A 14,051-nucleotide genomic window follows, 5' to 3' on the forward strand; every position below is an offset into this window, starting at 1 on the left:
CCGTTGTCTACACCAGCCAGCTCCACTGATGCACTTCCTGTCCCCTCCACAGATCCTCTGGTCTGGCTTCACTTGCTCACTCCACAAGAGCAGCTCCTGTCAAAATCACCAGTGACAGCCATGTTGGCAAATCCAAGGAAGACTTTTCTGTACTTAACAAACTACACCACTCAGCAGCAATCCAAAGTCGATCGCCCCTTCCTTCTTCAAAAATTCCCTACTTGTGTGAAAACAAATGCTTATGCCTTCTTGCTACTTCTCTGGTTGCATCTATAATTCATCTCTCATCTCTACCCACCTTCCAGATCTCTGTTGGTGGGCTCAGTCCAGTGCCTCTTGTCCCCTCACGCTGCTCACTCCAAAATAACCAGCATCCATTCCCATGCTTATAAACTGATGTCTCCCAAATTTGTATCTCCAAGCCAAATACCTCTGAGCTCTAGTCATATACGCTGGCCTCCTTTTGGTTCCAAACTCTTTATTACTTCAGGGCTTTTGCTTATGTTGTTCCTTCTGCCAAAAACTCTCCTTACACCTACATTGGCCCGGCTACTCTTTTTCATCTTTCAGACTTCAGCTTAAATGCTAGCTCCTCAGAGACCCATTGGAAGGCCATTCTAGGGGTACTCCCTTGTCACTGCATACTGTTCTCTACTTTCAAGCACTTAAGGTGCAATTCTATCACGTATTTACTGTCTGATTTCCCAACAGGACTGTCAGCCTCAAGAAGGTAGGGACCTAACTTTTTTGTTCACCTAATGCCTATAATGCCTGTTGCAAACAAGGTACTCCAGAAATACTCGTCCAAAGAATAAAGTTTGCTTGGGCTGAAAATCAAAGGACAGTCACTGGCAGTCGTAAGTTGAGTTCCATTCTTTCTTAGAAGCAGAGGTAAGGGAGAAGGTAGAAAACATTACAAGTAAAAGGAATGTGCAAATACATATGGACAAACCACAGACGCAAGAGTGTGCGGCCTGTTCAGAGGAAACAAGCAGTCTAGAAAGATCACAGAACTGGTTCCCAACCTGTAAACATTGCTGATCCCCACTCCTGGGGTGAAAGGGGAAAGTTATTAGAAGGATGTCTGATAATTATTCCATACATACACCAAGAATTATCTATACAGACAAAATATCATATTCATATGTTTTAATACTGAGAAAGTATTCATACTTTTCAAGCTTACTTTATGCATTATGAATGTATTATGAATTTTTTAATGCAAAAATAATATAAAAAGTGTTTCTAAATTCTTAGTTTGATGTTTTTAATTCAATTAACAAATACTAGAAATTCTACTAGAGTTCTCTAGAGCTCTGTAATTCTAGATACTAAGAAGATGAAATAATTCTCAAAAAGCCTGTAAAATACCAGTCAGGCATACAACAGAAAGACTGTACAGAAATAAGGCCCAACAGTCCATTTCTTGCACCAAAAGTCAACAGTGCTTTGGTCTTGCAGGGAAATCTATACAAGTCATCTCTGAACTGGAGAATCTAGAAACTGGATGGATATATAATTGTATACCTTGGAAAGATCATTAAAAGCTGGAATTACTCAAGTATACTCAAGAATATTTTGCAGTAGGGAAAAAATCAGAGTTAAACTAATTTTCTCTCATTCTCTATCTCTCACTCCAGTGTGCACAATGATTAACTACAATGTAATTACGACAAAATCCAACCACAGTGTAAAAGCACCAAAATGAATAAAAGGTTCAAGCTCACCACATTACATTAAAAAGGCAGGTCACCTGAACAACAAAACAAAATCATTAACATTGGTTAACTTTCAGCTGATAAAATCACAGGCCCCTTAATCTTATCTTTGTGCTTTCCTGTGTTTTCCAAATTTTTCCTATGATGAATACATATTACTTTTATAATCACAATTAGAAAAATGGTATTCAAAACTCAGGCACTATCATTTCATAGTGGAGGGAAACCTACCTTTCAACACTACAGAACATAGTGACGTAAACAATAAGAAAAAAATTCCTAAGAAAATGCAGCTGGCAGATCAGTTATTTCCACAAAAACATGTTGTAAAAAACTATAGGCTGGTCAACACAAATAACTGCAAAAACAAACAACAACAACAAAAAGGCAACTGCATTACAGTACACTTGCCATCAGAAAATAATAGAAACAAATACTACCCAGGTGTCAGATAAGGTACTCATGATTAGAATTTGCCTTCACTAGTATTTTAATAAAGTAAATTTTAAAAATCCTCTCAGATATTTTAAACATATTTTTCCCTAAATGTGAACTGTAAAAGTAGAACATAGTTTTCATTCTATTTTTTCTCCTCCTGTGGCAGGTTTAGGCTATTGGGATTAAAATTGCTTCTATTTTTTTCTACTCCTTGAAACTCCCTCAAAGATGAAACAAGATGGACATCCACTGAGAATTGCTGAAGCTTGGTGATGGGCATTCCAGGGTTTGTTATAATCTCTTTACTTTTATATCTGTTAGAAATTATCCAGGGCTGGGCTTGGTGGCTTAGATCTGTAATCCCAGAGCTTTGAGAGGCCCAGGTGGGTGGATCACCTGAGGTCAGGAGTTCAAGACCAGTCTGGCCAACATAGCGAAACCCCATCTCTACTAAAAATATGAAAAGTAGCCGGGAGTGGTGGCACATGCCTGTAATCCCAGCTACTGAGGAGGCTGAGGTGGGAGAACTGCTTGAACCCAGAGGCAGAGGTCACAGTGAGCCAAAATCGTGCCACTGCACTCCAGCCTGGGCAACAGAGCGAGATTCTGTCTCAAAAAAAAAAAAAAGAAATTACCCAGAATTAGCAGGGCCAGTGGCACATGTCTGATTAGGGATCAGAAATTATCTATAATCAAAGTGGCATCTAATTGTGGTTTTGATTTTCATCTAAGGACTAAGGATACTGAGCTTCTTTTTTTTTGAGATGAAGTCTCGTTCTGTCGCCAGGCTGGAGTGCAGTGGCGCAATCTCAGCTCACTGCAACCTCTGCCTCCGGGGTTCAAGCAATTCTCCCACCTCAGCATTCCAAGTAGCTGGGACTACAGGTACACACCACCACGCCCAGCTAAATTTTGTATTTTTAGTAGAGACGGGGTTTCACCATATTGGCCAGGATGGTCTCGATCTATTGACTTAGTGATCCACCCACCTTGGCCTCCCAAAGTGCTGGGATTACAGGCATGAGCCACCACGCCCGGCCTTGACTTCTTTTCATGGATGTACTGGCCATTTGGACATCATCTTTGAAGAAGTATCTGATCAAATCCTTTGCTCATTTGTTAACTGGGTTATGTGTCTTTTTACTGTTGATTTTAAGAATTTCTAAAATATATTTTGGATAAAAGTCGTTTATCAGATATATGACAAATATTTTTTCTCATTCTGGGATGTCTTCATTTTCTTGATGGTGTCATTTGAAAAAAAGGTTTTCTGTTTCAATGAATATCAATTTACCTGTTTTTCTTTCAGTGCCTATGTTTTAGGTGTCATACTGAAGAAGCCACGCACGGTGGCTCACACCTGTAATCCCAGCAGCTTTGGGAGGCCGAGACGGGCAGACTGCTTGAGCTCACGAGTTTGAGGCCAGCCTGGGCAATGTGGCAAACCCTATCTCTATAAAAAATTCAAAAATTAATTGGTACATGCTTGTAGTCCCAGCCACTCAGGAGGCTAAAGTAGGAGGATTGTTGAGCCCAGCAGGAAGTCAAGGCTGCAGTGAGCTGCGATCCCCCTACTGTACCCCAGCCTCAGCGACAGAGTGAGACCCTGTATCAAAAAAAAAGAAGAAAAAAGAAACCATTCTGTAATACAAGGGCATGAAGATTTACAACCATGTTTTCTTCTAAGAGTTGTTTTTTTCTTTTTTAATAGAGATGCCATCTCACTATGTTGCCCAGGCTGATCTTGAATTCCTGGGCTCAAGTGATCCTCCCACCTTGGCCTCCAAAGTGCTGGGATTACAGGTATGACCCACTAGGCTCAGCCTGAGCTTTATTGTTTCAGATCTTACATTTAGGTCTATGATGAATTCTGAATTTATATATATATATGAGTGAGGTAAGGGTCCAAATGCCTTTTTTTGTTATGTGGACCTGTACCACCATCATTTGTTGAAAAAGATTATTCTTTCTCCACCTAACTGTCCTTGCACTTTGTTGAAAATCAATTGACCATAAACAGAAGGGTTTAGTTCTGGATTCTCATTCTATGACATTGATCTATATGTCTATCTTTATGCCAGTATCAGATTGTCTCAATTATTGTAACTTTGTAGTAAGTTATGAAAGTCCTCCAACTTTTTTTCAAGATTGTTTTGGCAATTCTGGGTCCCTTGCATTTCTACATGAGTTTTAAGATCAGCTGGTTAATTTCTGCAAAGTAGGCAACTGGGTTTGTTTTTTTTGTTGTTTGTTTGTTTGTTTATGAGACGGAGTCTCACTCTGTCACCCAGGCTGGAGAGCAGTGACGTGATCTCGGCTTACTGCAAACTTTGCCTCCCAGGTTCAAGCAATCCTCCTGCCTCAGCCTCCCAACCAGCTGGGATTACAGGCGCGCACCACCACGCTCAGCTAATTTTTGTATTTTTAGTGGAGATGGGGTTTCAGCATGTTGTTGTTCAGGCTGGTCTCAAACTCTTGACCTCACACCTGCCTCAGCCTCCCAAAGTGCTGGGATTATAGGCATGAGCCACCACAACTGGCCTGGAATTTTAATAGGGATTGTGCTAAATCTATATGGGGAATATTACCATCATAACAATATTAAGTCTTCCAATCCCTGAACATAGAGTATCTTTCCATTTATTTAGATCTTTCAATGATGTTTTATAGTTCAGAATGTAAGTTCCGGCCAGGCACAGTGGCTCACGCCTGTAATCCCAGCACTTTGGGAGGTCGAGGCAGGTGGATCACTTGAATTCAGGAGTTTGAGACCAACCTGGGCAACATGGAGAAACCTAGTCTCTAAAAAAAACAAAAATTAGCCGGGCATGGTGGTATACACCTGTGGTACCAACTACTCAGGAGGCTAAGGTGGAAGGATCACTTGAGCCCAGGAGGTAGAGGTTGCAGTGAGCTGATACTATGCCACTGCACTCCAGCGTGGGCGACAAGAGTGAGACCCTGTCTCAAAAAAAAAAAAAAAAGAATGTAAGTTCTGCACTTCTTTTGTTAACTTTATTCCCAAATGTTTTATTCTTTTTGACGCTACTGTGAATGGAATTGTTCCCTTGGTTTCATTTTTGAATTATTCATTGTAAATGTGTAACAAAATTAATTTCTGTATATTGATCCTGTATTCTGCAACTTTGAGGACAGTTTTATAGTGCATTCCTTAGGATGTTTTATATACAAGATCATACCATCTGCAAATAGAGATTATCTTACTTCCTTTCCAATATGAACGCCTTTTCTTTCTTTTTCTTCCCTAATTGTCCTGGCTAGAACCTCCAACACAATGTTAAAGCTAAGTGTCAAAGAGACTATACATGTTTTGGTCAAGCGCAGTGGCTCACACCTATAATCCCAGCACTTTGGGAGGCCAAGGTGGGTGGATCACGTAAGCTCAGGAGTTCGAGACCAGCCTGGGCAACATAGTAAAACTCCGTCTATATAAAAAATATCTATATATATATAAATTTTTAAAAAATTAAAGACTATATGTCTTGTTCCTAATCTTAGGACAGCATTCTGTCTTTCATCATTAAGTATGATATTAGCTGTAGGTTTTCAAAGATGGCCTTTATCACACTGAGGAAGTTCCCTTCCATTTCTAATTTGTTGAATGTTTTTTATCATGAAACAATGTTGGATTTAATCAAACATTTTTCCTGCCGCTATTGAGATGATCATGTTGGTCTTGTCTTTTATTCTATTACATGGCATGCTACGTTAATTTACAGACATTAAGCCAACTTTGCATTCCTGGGATAATTCCCACTCGGTCACAGTACAGAATTCTTCTGATATGTTGCTATATTCAGTTTGCAAGTATTTTGTTGAGGTATTTTACACCTCTATCCATAAAGAGTACTGTTCTGTAGTTTTCTTGTCTTGTGACATTTTTGCCTGGTTTTGGTATCAGCCTAATAATGTCCTCATAGGATAAACTGGAAAGTAATACCTCTTCTTTGTTTTGAAAGAGTGTGTGAAGAATTTATGTTGATTCTTCTTTAAATATTTGGTAGAATCACAAAATGCAAAGTCATCTGGACCTAAGCTTTTTTGGGAGGGGCTTTTTTATTGCTAATTCAATCTCTTTACTTTATTGGTCTATTTAGATTTTCTATTTCTTTGGGAGGTTGAGGCAGGAGAATCACTTGAACCCAGGAGGCAAACACTGCAGTGAGCCAACATCACACCACTGCACTCCACCCTGAGCAACAGAGCAAGACTCCATCTGAAACAAACAAAAGAGACTTTCTAGCCTGGGCGCGGTGGCTCACGCCTGTAGTCCCAGCACTTTGGGAGGCCGAGGCGGGCGGATCACGAGGTCAGGAGATCGAGACCATCCTGGCTAACACGGTGAAACCCCGTCTCTACTAAAAATACAGAAAATTAGCCGGGCGTGGTAGTGGGCGCCTGTAGTCCCAGCTACTCGGGAGGCTGAGGCGGGAGAATGGCGTGAACCCGGGAGGTGGAGCTTGCAGTGAGCCGAGATCGCGCCACTGCACTCCAGCCTGGGTGACAAAGCAAGACTCCGTCTCAAAAAAAAAGAGACTTTCTATTTCTTTTTGAGTTAATTTCAGTAGTGTCTTTCAAAGAATGCATATATTTCATATGTGTTATCTAACTTGTTGGCATAAAATGGTTCCTAGTATTTCCTTATAATCTTTTTTAATTTCCATGTAAGGTCAGTAGTGATGTCCTTTCTTTCATTCCTCATTTTATTAATTTATTAATCTAGCTCAAGGTTTGTGCATTTTGTTGATCCTTGCGCAGAACCTATTTTTGGTTTGATTTTCCCTACTCTTTTTCCCTCTATTTATTTCCATTCTAGATTTTATTTATTATATTCCTTCTGCTCACTTTGGATTTAGTGTATTCTTCTTTCATTAGTTTCTTAAGGTGGAAGATTAGGTTATGGATTTGACATCTTTCTTCTTTTTTTAATACAAGCATTTATAGCTATAAATTTCCTTCTGGGAACTGCTTTTGCTGTATCCCCTAGCTTATGATATATTCTTTGTTTTTCGCATGAAGCATAGTAGGCCCTCAATAAACATTCATTGTTGAAAAATGAGTGGCAGGGGTTTTTTTCTTCTTCTTGTTTTTTGAGATGGATTCTCAGTCTGCCACCCAGGCTGGAGTACAGTGGACAGTTGCGTGATCTGGGCTCACTGCAACCTCCACCTCCTGGGTCCAAGCTATTCTCCTGCCTCAGCCTCCCAAGTAGCTGGGATTACAGGCACCCACCACCATGCCCGGCTAATTTTTTGTATTTTTAGTAGAATGGGGTTTCGCCATGTTGGCCAGGCTGGTCTTGAACTCCTGATCTCAGGTGATCCACCTGCCTTGGCCTCCCAAACTGCTGGGATTACAGGCATGAGCCAGTGCGCCCAGCCCAGGAATTTTTTTTTTTTTTCCAATTTTGGTAAAACATACATAAGATTTGCCATTTTAACTATTTTAAAACGTACAATTAATTTAGTGGTATAAAGTACATTCACATTGTTTGCAACCAACATCATCATGATATGATATATTTTGCCTTTATCTCAGAGTATTTTCCAATTTTCCTGTGGCTTTCTCTTTGAATCACTGGTGATTTCAGTGTGTGTAGTTTAATTTTCACATATTCTGAATTCCCCAAATTTCCTTCTGTTATTGATATCTAATTTCATTCCATTATGGTCAGAGAACATAGTATGATTTCCATCCGTTAAATTAATTGAGGCTTGTTTTATGGCATAACATATGGTCTATCCTGAAATGTTCCATATGCACTTCAGAACAATGTGTATCCTGCTATTATTGGAAGGGGTGTTCTATAAATGTCTGTCCCTTAATGATTTAAAAGTTTGCCTGCATCTAGACAAGGTTTAAGAAAAAAAACTGTCAATTATTTCAATTTTAAAATTTTCATTTTATGCCCCACTTTCTATACTAAGTATTCCATGTGCACGTACAAATGAAAAGCAAGTCTCCCTTCAAAAATAAAAATGTTTCTAGTAACACATGAAGAGTTGGTTTCTAACAGTGAAATCCACTAAAAAGCTAAGCACAAAGGAGCATATATGCTAGCTTGAGAGATTTTCTTTCTTTTTTTTTTTTTTTTTTTTTTTTGAGACGGAGTCTCGCTCTGTTATCCAGGCTGGAGTGCAGTGGCACAATCTTGGCTCAATGCAACCTCCACCTCCCAGGTTCAAGCGATTCTCCTGCTTCAGCCCCCCAAGTAGCTGGGATTACAGGCACCCGCCACCAGTCCCAATTAATTTTTGTATTTTTAGTAGAGACGGGTTTCAGCATATTGGCCAGGCTGGTCTTGAACTCCTGACCTCAGGTGATCCGCCCGCCTTGGCCTCCCAAAGTGCTGGCATTACAAGCATGAGCCACCGCGCCCAGCCTGCTTGAGAGATTTTCTAAGAGGTTCCTGAAACAGAAAAATCCCCAGACTTAGGTGAGTAAGAAGAGAACAGGCTGGGTGCGGTGGCTCACATCTGTAATCCCAGCACTTTGGGAGGCCAAGGCGGGCACATCACAAGGTCAAGAGATCAAGACGTTGGAGACCATCCTGGCCAACATGGTGAAACCTCGTCTCTACTACAAATACAAAAATTAGCTGGGCATGGTGGCGTGCACCTGTAATCCCAGCTACTCGGGAGGCTGAGGCAAGAGAATCACTTGAACCCAGGAGGCAGAGGCTGCAGTGAGCTGAGATGGCACCACTGCATTCCAGCCTGGAGGCAGAGCGAGACTCCATCTCAAAAAAAAAAGAGAGAGAAGAGGACATCTGATATGTCATTTGATACAGTATGACAGCTGACATGGCCATCCCAAATTTCCCAAGGGAGCTAGGTTATACCCAGTTGAAAAAAAAGAAAACTCTATTAAGTCCTGGATATTTAATGTGAAGATAGAAGGTGTAAGAAGGATGAGGATTTAAAAAAACAAGAGAAGTCTTTCTGTGTTACTGAATAAAGAAGTCAAGCTATAAAGAATTAATACACCAATAGTTTTAAATTTGGCTTTCATTTCATCAATAAAATAAGTATAGCTACTTCATATTTGAAGCAGTACCTTCCAATGTATTAAGTGATCATACAAATGCTACTTTCTCTATTCCCTACAAAACCTCTGTCAGATTGTAATTATAATGCCTATTTTACAGACAAGAAGAGATTCAGAAGCAAAGTGACTTCTGGGGTCACACAGCAAGTATGAAACAGAACCAGAATTTTGATTCCTTTTTTTTGTTTTGTTTTGTTTTAGAGAGATGGGGTCTTGCTATGTTGCCCATGCTGGTCTTGAACTCCTGGCCTCAAGTGATTCTCACACTTTGGCCTCCCAAAACACTGGGATTACAGATGTGAGCCACCGCACCTGGCCAGAACCAAGATTTGAACTTCACTTTCTAATTCAAAATCCAGGGCTATTTTCACCAAAATGCAGCTCCTTTTTCTCACCAACAATAGATACACATCTCTGAGTACTTTAGACACACGTATCATTTAGGAAAACGACCTACAAAGGAAAGATATATCCACCATAATGTTCTCAAAATAAGAGCTGAAAAGCGTGAATATAGAGGAACAACTAGTACCTGGCACAGCACCTCATACTAAGCAAGTGATCCACAAAGAATAAATGAAGAGAAAGAACCATCACATGCATTCCCACAAGTAGCCTTAGGAGAGTAATCAGCAACATTTAGTTCAGAGAGTTCAGTACATCCCATAGATGCCAATGGCAAGCCAAAAGCATGATCAAAAATAGGAAAAAGAGGGGAAAACTAGGATAACGTAGGGAAAAGAAGACACAGCACAGCAGGAAAAGAGGAGAAACAACAAAATATGCGTAACCATTGGGGGAAACTGGGTGAAGGGTAAACAAGAACTCCCTGTACATTTTTTGCAACTTCTTGTGAATCTATAATTATTTCACAATAGGAAGTTAAAGAAAACAAAAGAAGAAAAAAGTGGAAAGACACATGAAATGGAAAGGCTCTTGGTTCCAGTTTCCTAAGTTCACTGAGTACCTAATGTACCAGGCAATCTGCCAGGCACTGCCCTCAACAAACTCCATGTTCACTGCAGAGAGAAAGACAAGTAAATAATCTATTCCACCAAGTATATCAAGACGCTTTCCTGCAAGGCTCTACTTTTCCAATTCCTTAGGAAACATGGAAAAAAGAAAGGCTACAACAGTGAAACAAATATAAGGGCACCACTAGGTAAAGCTACACCTTAGGTGTACCTGAGCATGAGAATGCAGGCTTTGCTTATTGTGCCTCACCATCCAAGCATGTTTACCTTGCTTAGGCAAGATTCATACTCCTCAGTATGAATCTGATGGACGAGGAAAACGTGCAGAGTCATAGACAGCCTTCAAAGATAAGGAACCCTGTGCTTGCTAAAGAAAGAGAACTGAAATGAGGGCTTTAGGGATTCAATTATTCATTGACAATTTAGATCTTATTATGTTACTTCAAACCCTTTCAATGCAACTTAAGTGACTTGTCAGGGAAAAGTAATGTGGAACATCACCTGGGCAATGACAAAGGCTACTGAAAAGACAATTTCATATACTATCAAATAAGGAATTTTATACACTGCATACAATTTCAAATACTACGAAATACTGTGAAATTTCATACCCTATCCACCACTATTCAATCATATTTCAAGCTCATATACTTTGTCTGTACTTTACTAAGTTTATACCTAACAAAAATTTGCTATATTTCTCAGATAAGCTATATTAGGACACTGCTTTTACTAAAATGAAATTTTTATAGTTATGTTTTATGGATTTACCAAAAAAAATTCCAAAAGAAAAGCGCAAAAAGAGAGCTGTGCCTTAACAACGTTAGTATAAACTGGGTTGTACTACATACAGCAGCTCAGTTTCCAAAACGAGTTATGATTGCCTCAATATTTTTCCAACATAAACTTATTCCTATTCAACATTAACATGGTTTTCCTTAAAATATCAAAAAACCTAACCATCACTCTAGTCCTACATTTTCAAAAACGGTCACTTAAGAATGTAATTGAGGCCAGGCACGATGGCTTACACCTGTAATACCAGCACTTTGGGAGCCTGAGGCGCGTGGATCACTTGAGGCTAGGAATTCGAGACCAGCCTTGCCAACATGGTGAAACCCCGTCTCTACTAAACATACAAAAATTAGCTGGGCATGGTGGCGCATGCCTGTAACCCCAGCTACTCCTGATGCTGAGGCACAAGAATCGCTTGAATTCGGGAAGCAGAGGTTGCACAGTCAAGATCACACCACTGCACTCCAGCCTGGGTGACAGAACAAGACTCCGTCTCAAAAGAAAAAAAAAAAAAAAAGAATGTAATTGAATATAATCAAATAAACACTTTAATGCACTGCTGATGAGAATAAAAAGTAATAATACATAGGACAATTTGGCAACATCTCTTCATCCAACCAGTTCAAATCTAAGAATGCATCTAAGGAAAAATTTATCAAGTATGCTAAAATGGGCTGGGCACCATGGCTCCTGACAGAGCGAGACTCCATCTCAAAAAAAAAAAAAAGTATACCAAACTGAACATATCAAGTTGTTCATTGCAGCTGGTCATCCTTTTTTTTTTAATTCTTTTTTCTCTTTCTTTGTTTTGGTCATCCTTTTTTAGTGAAATAATCCTAAATGTTAACGAACAGGGAATTGGGAAATAAATTACAGTACATCCGTACAACAGCATACTATGCAGTTACCAAGAATGATGATAAAAAATCTGTTCTTGCCGGGCGCGGTGGCTCAGCCTGTAATCCCAGCACTTTGGGAGGCCAAAGCGGGCAGATCATGAGGTCAGGAGATCAAGACCATCCTGGCTAACATGGTGAAACCCCGTCTCTACTAAAAATACAAAAAATTAGCCGGGCGTGGTGGCAGGCACCTGCAGTCCCAGCTACTCGGGAGGCTAAGGTGGGAGAATGGCATGAATCCGGGAGGCGGAGCTTGCAGTGATCTGAGATCGCGTCACTGCACTCCAGCCTGGGTGACAGAGCGAGACTCCATCTCAAAAAAATATATAAAAAATAAAAAATAAATAAATAAATCTGTTCTTATTGGACTTTAAAGATATCTGCAATCATTTTAGTGAAAAAAGCAAACTAGAAAACAATTAGAAAAGCAAACTAGGCCGGGAGCGGTGGCTCACGCCGGTAATCCCAGCACTTTGGGAGGCCGAAGCCAGTGGATCACCTGAGGTCAGGAATTTGAGACCAGCCTGGCCAACATGGTGAAACCCCATGTCTACTAAAAATACAAAAATTAGCTGGGCATGGTGGCAGGCACCTGTAATCCCACGTACTTGAGAGACTGAGGCAGGAGAATCACTTGAACCTGGGAGGCAGAGGTTGCAGTGAGCCAAGATCACGCCACTGCACTCTAGCCTGGGCGACAAGAGCGAAACTCCATCTCAAAAAAAAATTAAAAAGCAAACTAGAAAACAAAAATGATGCCATTTTTGTTTATAAAATAAAAACTTTTTTTTTATATGCATCTTGCATAGAAAACGTACGGAAGGGAACACACTAAAATGTTAATACTATGTTTTCCCTTTTTTTATTGAGATGGAGTCTTGCTCTGTCACCCAGGCTGGACTGCAGTGATGCGATCTTGGCTCACTGTAATCTTCGCCTCCCAGGTTCAAGCTATTCTCCTGCCTCAGCCTCCTGAGTAGCTGGGATTACAGGTGTGCACTACCATGCCCAGCTAACTTTACATTTTTAGTAGAGACAGGATTTCACCATGTTAGCCAGGCTGGTCTCAAACTCCTGACCTCAAGCGATCCACCTGCCTCCGCCTCCCAAACTGCTGGGATTACAGGCGTAAGCCACCACGCCCAGCCTCTATTCCTATTCTTTCTAGTTAAATCATACTCTATCCAATAAATTCCAGAAAGTTGTTTTTAAAGTTAAATCAAATTGTAATCCTGATATCACAATCATCATCCATTACTACAAGTATTGAAAACTACAGAAAGTTTGGTAGATCACCATATTGGAAAGAAACACACACACACACACACACACACACACACATACACACACACACACACACACACACACACGCAGAAGCAATTATTCAGTAAATCTTCTGTATCTAGTACTCATCTCTAGAAGGCAGTATTGGTAACATCTACAAGGAAACAAAACTTATTCCTGCCTCCTCCAGTCACAAAATTCTTGCCAAGTCAAAAGAGAAAAGCAAACAAGAAATGAGAAGAGGCCGGGCATGATGGGTCACGCCTATAATCCCAGCACTTTGGGAGGCCAAGGTGGGTGGATTGCCTGAGGTCAGGAGTTTGAGACCAGCCTGGCCAACATGGCGAAACTCTGTCTCTACTGAAAATAAAAAAATTAGCCCGGCATGGTGGTGGATGCCTGTAATCCCAGCTACTCGAAAGGCTGAGGCAGGAGAATCGCTTGAACCCAGCAGAGGTTGCAGTGAGCCAAGATCTCGCCATTGCACTCCAGCCTGGACAACAAGAGCAAAACTACGTCTCAAAAAAAAAAAAAAAAAGAGGGCGGGCGTGGTGGCTCACGCCTGTAATCCCAGCACTTTGGGAGGCCGAGGTGGGTGGATCACAAGGTCAGGAGATCAAGACCATCCTGGCTAACATGGTGAAACCCCATCTCTACTAAAAATACAAAAAATTAGCCGGGTGTGGTGGCGGGCGCCCATAGTCCCAGCTACTCGGGAGACTGAGGCAGGAGAATGGCATGAACCCGGGAGGTGGAGGTTGCAGTGAGCCAAGATTGCGCCACCACACTCCAGCCTGGGCGACAGAGCGAGACTCCATCTCAAAAAAAAAAAAAAAAAAAAAAAGAAATGAGAAGAAAAGTGCTCAATCTGCTTT

General features: G+C 40.7%; 1 protein-coding gene across 11 annotated transcripts in view; it reads right to left on the minus strand.

Annotated features, from left to right (window-relative positions):
• Window positions 1–14,051, minus strand: part of CLASP1 (cytoplasmic linker associated protein 1) — a 302,429-nt gene that overhangs the window by 269,980 nt on the left and 18,398 nt on the right. The window lies entirely within an intron of this gene.

This window comes from Gorilla gorilla, chromosome 11 (genome assembly GCF_029281585.2).
Source record: "Gorilla gorilla gorilla isolate KB3781 chromosome 11, NHGRI_mGorGor1-v2.1_pri, whole genome shotgun sequence".
Lineage (NCBI taxonomy): Eukaryota > Metazoa > Chordata > Mammalia > Primates > Hominidae > Gorilla > Gorilla gorilla.